General features: G+C 44.1%; 1 long non-coding RNA gene across 1 annotated transcript; it reads right to left on the reverse strand.

Moving 5' to 3' along the window:
- Positions 1–245: 245 nt before the first annotated feature.
- Positions 246–7,351, reverse strand: LOC137517864 (uncharacterized). Its single transcript, XR_011020694.1, has 3 exons — positions 7,193–7,351; positions 6,980–7,113; positions 246–744 (listed from the first exon to the last, which is right to left on the reverse strand). It is a non-coding gene; the product is annotated as an uncharacterized lncRNA (long non-coding RNA).
- Positions 7,352–8,158: the final 807 nt, after the last annotated feature.

Here is an 8,158-nt window from a genome sequence, read left to right on the forward strand (position 1 = left end):
ATGCCTAAAGTCTCTAACTGGGTTAGCACCGCTTTGTGAATCGAGCCCTATGTGTCATCTTAAAGTAAGTTCCTCTTACCTTATAAACTGTTTTTAAGGGTTTTATACTTTTTGGGGCGCCTCTCTTCCTCCCAAGTTACACAAAGAATACATTTCTGCACACACCCGAATAGATAGGAGCTTTCTGCAATGGTTTTCATTTTTGTGAAGTTTATTGTTCCACAATACAAGTTCCCATCACACAAAATAAGGAGTAAAAGGACATTTCTTCTGTAGCAGGAAAGAATTGTTTAGAGGCATCACTTTGTATCATCCCGTTTTATCTGGTTCTGAATTTTCCGTACAGCCAAATAACTTTTGTAAATAAATAAATCGTTCCATCTTGTTCCCCGGCTAAACGCGCGCCGCTGCGCAGAGAGGTAACGAGGGCAATTTAATGGGAGAATGCTGTGCTGAAATATACTGGACTGGACAGCTCATAAAACACTAACACATGTTCAGGCAGCAGAGTACAAATGCCAAATGGTCTATTAAATCAGGACAAGGTGGAAAAATACCTTTCAGCTAATTTCACATTGGTTGGTCTTCCTTTACAGATATGGCAGAGAAGGAGCCGGGCCGCTTTCATGAAGTTCCCAGATTCTTGGATTAATGCTACATCTATTAGAAGGGAACAGCGTTATCGCCGCCATCTGCTGCTGCTGGATCACATATGGGTTTCTTCATTGTATCTTCCATCTTCACCTAGAGCACACCACAGTAAACTTAAAGAGGTACTCCAGACTGCTAGAAAATCCCAAATACACACTCCTGACTCTCTCTGATTACACTGTGTTGGAAGGGAAAGGGGAGTTGCTCAGGTGCGTGCATTATTATTGTAGTTTGGAAGTTTAGCACAGGATATTACCAGCAATTAGTATATCGGTAATCACTGTACAAACTTCCATCTCATATTCTCACACTAACCTCCCCCCTCTCCACTCCTAATACTAACCTCCCCCCTCTCCTCCACTCTGAATACTAACCTCCCCTCTCCACTCCTAACACTAACCTCCACTCTCCACTCCGAATACTAACCTCCCCTCTCTCCATTCCTAACACTGACCTCCCCGGCCGAACCGAGGCAGAGGCAAAAAAGGCTCCAGCCTCAGGGCACAGTGTAGGTGGGGGGCGCACAACTCACTCAGCTATCATTCCCATATTGTGTTTGAAGCAAATAGAAATAATTAAATGGGATACATGGCAGTGACTGCAAGCCAGATAACTAGAGATGAAGGTGCTGGGGAGGTTGGGGGCCATAGGGCGCCTTTTACTCTAGTAGCCTAGGAGAGATGAGGGGAGAGCACTTTGGGGTCTCAGCCTTGGTTGCTGGAGGACCTTGTCCTGGTTCTGCTCCCCCCTCCACTCCCAACATGAACCTTCCCTTTCCACTCTTAGCATTAAGCTCCCCTCTTTCCACTTCCAACAGTAACACCCCCCATCCTCACTACTAACACTGACCTCTCCACTCCTTACACTAACCTTCCCTCTCTCCACTCCGAAAACTAACCTCCCCTCTCTCCACTCCTAACATTAACCTCTCTTCTCTCCACTCTTAACACTACCCCCCCCCCCCCCCACACACACACACACACACACACACATACACACCTAACACTAACCTTCCCTTCTTCACTTCTAACACGAACCTCTCCCCTCTGCACTCCTAACTCTAACCTTCCCCCTTTTTACTCCTAACACTAACCTCCCCCCTCTCCACTCCTAACACTTCCCTCCCACTCTCCATTCCTAACACTTCCCTCCCACTCTCCACTCCTAACACTAAACTTCAAATACTCCACTCCTAGCACTAACCTTCCCCTCTACACTCATAACACTACCCCCCTCTACACTCCTAATACTAACCTACTCTCTCCACTCTTAACACTAACCTCTTCCCTCTTCATGCCTAATACTAACTACTACTATCTGACGGCATGTACAATGTAGCTAAACTCATTAATGATGCATTTGATCATTCCACCACAATATGATTTTGGCTATTTTAGCCAAACTTATTACCGATCATTCATTTATCGCCATCCCCACCGCTTTGTGCGCTTGACTATGTCATAGCGAATCACCTGCACTATTACCAAGCACTGGGCCTGGCACCAAAAACTAAGACCCTCTATTGCATTTTGACACCGTGGGTATATGGGGAAGATGAAACAGGTGCATCGCATGCATCACAACTCCCTTCTTCACGCCCTAGTGTGTTAAAATGGATGGAAAGGGTTGCTTACCTCTCTAAGTAGGTCACATGACAACGGCAAAGCCAACAATGAGTACCTCATGCTGTATAATGGCCTAGCTCTGGCATAAAGAAGGATCGGGGGAGCAGGTATATTGCATAGGAAACACAAGGTCAAAGTGCTTTCATAAATTATTGGCTTTACCATTTTGTGTGACCTCATTGGGAAGTAAGCAATCCTTACCATCTCATTTTAAACCATATGTGACAGCCCTGGTCTGTGTTCTGTACAGACCCCTCATCAGCCCCTAGAGGCTTAGTGACGCGGCTTTCGCTATGGAGGGGGGAGGAGGGACAATACGCAGTGCACGATGGAGCAGGATGATGACCTATACCTACCCATACCTACAAAAACGGTTTTATCCTGCGCTACTGTTTGAAGGCATTTCTGCTTTGGCAATATCATATAAAGGAGATGTCCCTTAGATCCGTGCGCTATAGTGCTGCTTGTTCACTGGGTGGTTCCAGGTACTATATGAAGTAAGTAAAGAGAAAAACCAAAGACACAATAAAATATTGCACTTACATAAATGATGATTTGAAAGCGCGTGTATGAGGCCGCCCCACGATCTATCCTCCTTCCCACGGTCTGCCACTGGCCATCACCTAGGATCACTGCTGTAAACTTCCGCAGTGTCCGTTCGGAGAAGCGAGAGGTGAAGGGGGCGTGTCCTCATTACGCAAGTGCCGCTACTTCACAATGGTACTTGCGTGAGGAGGATACGCCCCCTTCACCTCTCACTTCTTTGAACAGACACCGTGGAAGTTTACAACAGCGATCCCAGGTCCTGACCAGTGGTCAGACAGTGGGAGGGAGGCAGGGGCAAACCCAGTATTTTCAAGGGGGGATTCTTGAAAGGTCTTCCTCAGCCACACACAATACAGTATAATAATATGGTAGGACATCATGCCAAGTACACATAGTGCAATTTTCCATCCAACTGACAGGATCTGACAATTATTTCCTAAATGTCCGATCTGCTCCCACAGCAATGGGATCGATCAGGAGCCGTTTCGAGACAGATAATAATGACAGCCAACATTGGTGATGAAGGGGAAAGTGAAGCATTCACACAGCAGGGCACGGAGCTGTGCTCATACCTGACTCTAAGTTCCCCAGAGCTACCACATGTTATGTACACACGCTGCTGCTCCATTCATGGTTGCCATCTCATCCCTTTAAATACTGACACATATGAATTATACATGCCTTGTGGCTAGTAGATGCAGTTTAAGCACTGATTATGTGTGAGTAGCCCCATAACTTGTATAACTTAGTTGTGGACCTGTATAACCCTAGCTCCATACAAAGTCAACTGTATCAGGGAAAGAAAGGGACAGTGCTGTGAGCTGCAGGATGCCTGCAGATATTCTGGTGTCTCAGCTTGTGCCTGTCCTCAGGCACTGCACCAGCCCTGATATGAGGGGGGATTCTGGGCAGCTGTAATCCCCCCCTGCGTTTGCCTATGGGAGGATAGATCGCAGGTAGCCTCATACACGCGCTTTCAAATCATCATTTATGTAAGTGGTATTTGATTGCTGCTCTGATTAAAGGAAGTAAATGCACTATAGGAGCACTTTTGTTTTTCTCTTTTCTTATGGTACCTACCCATACCTACCTCACATAAAAAAATGAAAAAGAGAAAGAGGGTCGCACTATCGTGCGTTAACTTTTGTAATATGCTTCTAGCAAGGATAAAAAACATTACACTTACGAGATAAAAGAGAATACAAGCTCAGACACATAGGTCTAAATGATCCTTCTTCCTCAGCGGATGGAAAATGCCTTGGTCTACTCCACGCTGTGGCCAGTAACGTGGGCTTCCAATCCTAGTGAAGCGCCTATTCCTTCATAACGCGTTTCGGCATGCCACGCCTTCATCACCAGGTGTACCTCACATAAAGCCTCCCCTACCCATGCCTAACACTAACCGTCCAACCTACACCAAACACTAACCAATAGCATGCGCCAATGTATGGTCCTACATAAGGAAGTTGCTACATATGGAAAAGGGAGGATGCTAATTGGGAGTAAAATTGTATGTAAAGCCCCCTCATCCATGTACAGCAGCCTCTCTCTTACATGTACAGCACCCTTGGGCAAGAGTTTACCTCTTTTTTTTTACTCCATTAGGCCACATCACCGGGGCTGAATAGAAGACAATAGCGTGGCCGGAGAGGATGTCAAGGGATCCCACGCACATCATGGGGCTGGAGGAAACCCCAGGTAAGTATAAATATAGCATTATCTTCATCTCAGATAACCTTAAGAACATTAGTAGCGTAGTTATCCATCAAGTTAAAAATTACCAGTTAGAGGTGGTTTTGCCCAATTCTTCTGTCTATTGGTAGATATAAAAATCTGTGCTGCCTCAACTGCTTATTGCAGCCAAAAGTTTAATCTCAGTTTATTGGAGATGGAGACGCCCAAATCCTTCTTCATTACATGACTGGGTTAAAAAGGTGATCATAATAAAAGATGCAGAAGAACAGATTGCTTTACAATTAGATAGGTGGGAAAGTTTTTTTGTTCTAAAAGGATGGGCTGGATCGAATTTATGGATTTTGAAGAATACAAAGAGATTGTAGATTCTGGTGGAGGAGGTGCTTGATGGGAGGATTGGGTTGGGGGAGGGTTGTTTGATTTTGTTTTTTTGTTTAATTTGTTTTTGTTGTAATTTATTTTTGGAATTAACATTATTTTTGTATTCTGGCTGGATGAGTTGAGATCTTTTGAACCAACACAATTAAATTATATAAAAAAAGATACTCTTTAAGGTTCAACGCTGACTTTGTTACCTGCTATACCTCTTGTAAGTTTTTGAGTTCATTTGCATAATATTAAACAATTAATTTGAAAACCAAAGAATGATTTGAAGAATCTACCTGGAGCCTTGGAGGGGAGTCAGGACTCTCCCATCGAGAAGTGTCGCGGACAGGGCCGTTTCTTGGGCAGTGCGGGCAGGGCGACCGCACTGGGCGCAGACCAGCAAGTAGATGAAGGGGGCGCAGGCAGAAGGACATTACCGCTAGGGAGCTAGTGACGCGTGGTGCAGCCAAATGGAAGAAGAAAGAAGATTACCAGCGCGATCACCTACCTTGACTCCTCCTAGGCTGCCTGTGTCAGACTTCAAGTCATCATCATGTCACCACCCTGTGATGACACCTGATGTCTTGTAGCGGTACTGTAGGCTGTGATTGCGCGACACCCATGGAGGAGTCGGCTTTCCAGGCTCTCCTCGCCTGGGTGTTTTCCTGCTTCCTCCTGGATGAGCAGCTGGTCACTACAAAGTAGGCAGATCTACTTGTGACCTGTGGCTGTGTGACTGTCCTTAAAGAGTAAGGGTTCCCGAGTCCACGGTGGCGGGGCGAAGGGGGCGCAATTTTTACACCCTCGCCCTGGGTGCAATTTAGCCTAGAAACTGCCCTGGTCGCGGAGCTCTGTTTAGGTCACTCTGCAGTCATTCTGGATTTTAAGCAAAGTTATTTAAGGTATTAGGGCTTTTTTTACTTTCCGCTGAAATATGCTGCATTTACTTCATTCGGGCGGACAGAGGTGGGGGAATTCTGGGTAACTATCAATGCTGAAAATCTTACAGAAGAATAAGAAAGAGGAGACATAATATTACTAATTCAATCCTAGCCCAAGACTGCCAATTACGGCGGCATTTGCTCGTTTGATATCCCTACAGGAAGTCATTTATCCAGCCAGCGTAATGTGCCGCTGGTTACGAGGAGGGAAGCATGAACAATAAGAAAGGTATAAGTGAAACTAGAAGTAATGCCGGCCAGCCTAGGCAAATAGCGAGCGCTCACGGGCCTCCGCCGCTGCTCTCTTTATTTGTAAATAGGTTGATGGCTTTTTCCTTTCATCCGCGGCGGTGCTTTTATGCGAGGGAATGACAAGGAGCTATTGTTATGGACCCACCGGTGGCGTTACATTGTTCACCGTGTCATACGTGTCACGGCCGGACAAAAGAGAAGGATGTGTTGATTGGGGCTCCAGACGTTTTGACGCTTTTAAAATACCGGAATTAGACTTCAAGCAAATAGTTCTATTTTTTTTCCTCAATCTTTGTATGATGTGATCCTTAACTCTTAAAGCGGATCCGAGATGAAAAACTAACTATAACAAGTAACTTGTCTATATATCTTATCTAAAGTTTACACAGCAAATCTAGCTCCAAACAGCTTTAATAGAAAATGATTATTTCTTCCTGTGATACAATGACAGCAGCCATGTTGTTTGTAAACATTACACAGAGGCAGGCTTATCTGCATCTTGAGCAAAAAAAAAAAAAACGAATCCCCCCTCCTCCTCCCTCCTCCCCTCTGCCTCTGAAATCTCTGGCTAGTAATACCTCCCCCTCCTCCTGCCCAGACTGAGCTCCCATGAGCCCTTGCTACTGTCTGAAAGTGCCTTGGCTCTCTGAAAACCTGTGGGCGTGGCTTGTTTAGTTTATAGGGAATTAGAGTACTAAAACAAAAACCAAACAGTATTTGGCTTTAGGAATGCCCCATAAACAATAGGAAAGGAACACAATTATGCAATGAGTAAAAGTTCATCTCGGATCCACTTTAACCCTAACCTACAAAGCTCTCCACAATTTCTTTCCCTGCTGTACATCTCCTCACTAGTTTCCAGACACCCACCCAACCACAATCTCAGATCTGCACACGACTTACTTCTGTGTTCCTCTAGAATTACCTCCTCGCTTTCACGTATACAAGATTTCATCACACGTGCTTCACCCCTCCTCTGCAATGACCTTCCACAACACATCCGTCAGGACCGTCTGTCACTATCCAACCTTTGATATCTTTAAAGAGAACCTGTACTGAGTAAAAATATTTAAAATAAACACATGAGGTAACTTCAAATGAACATTGCATAGTTACCTTGCCATCAGTTCCTTTCAGAAGCTCACCATTTTCTTCTGACAATAATCCCTTCCAGTTCTGACAATATTTTGCCAGATCTGAAATATATCAGTTGCTGTCAGTAAAATATCAGTTGCTGTCAGTTATAGCTGAGAGGAAAACTGATATACCAGGTAATGTCCATGTTTCCCTATGGCTCAAGTGGGCGATGTTACAGTTTAACTGTGTGCTGACCAGAAAGCTGTTATGGGTAATGGCCATTTTCAAAATGGAGGACGGAAAATTCCCTTGATCACAGTGAACAAATAGGATGCAAGACAGGAGAAAGACACTGAGGAGTAGACTACATGGAAGGTAAGTATGACTTGTGCATGCTTATTTTGACTTCTAATTTTCAGTTCAGGTTTTCTTTAAACGCTCGCTCAAAACTGACTTTTACCAGCGCTCTACCTTAGGCCATTTCCCCTTAGATCTAAGGCCAAGTTGCACTCCTACTAAATATCCTCTGCCTCTAGGTATGATTATTTGATTATTGTACACTACCCCACCTCTAGTTGTTCTCTCCCCCTCCACCCCCCATTTCTTTAGATTGTAAGCTTGCAAGCCCAGGACTCTCACCCTTTTGTGTCTTGGAAATTGTTATTCATTTTATTCATCATGTTACTTTTGTCACTGTAATTACCAATTCTGTATTCTGTACCAATTTTGTATTTTGTACCAATACTGTATTTCGTATATTTGGTGTATACCATTGTCTGTATTATCATGTACCCCATGTTTGTTTCTTACAGCACCATGGAATATGTTGATGCTTTATAAATCAATAATAATAACTTGGTCTGAGGACAAAAAGTTAAAAGGAGATACTTACTTAAAGCGGTATATAACCCTGACATAATATTCAATAAAAACATGTTTTCCTACTTTTTATATGCCATACGGTTATCATATTTGCATTTGTGCATAAGTATTATTATTCATTTA

This window comes from Hyperolius riggenbachi, chromosome 5, assembly GCF_040937935.1.
Source record: "Hyperolius riggenbachi isolate aHypRig1 chromosome 5, aHypRig1.pri, whole genome shotgun sequence".
Lineage (NCBI taxonomy): Eukaryota > Metazoa > Chordata > Amphibia > Anura > Hyperoliidae > Hyperolius > Hyperolius riggenbachi.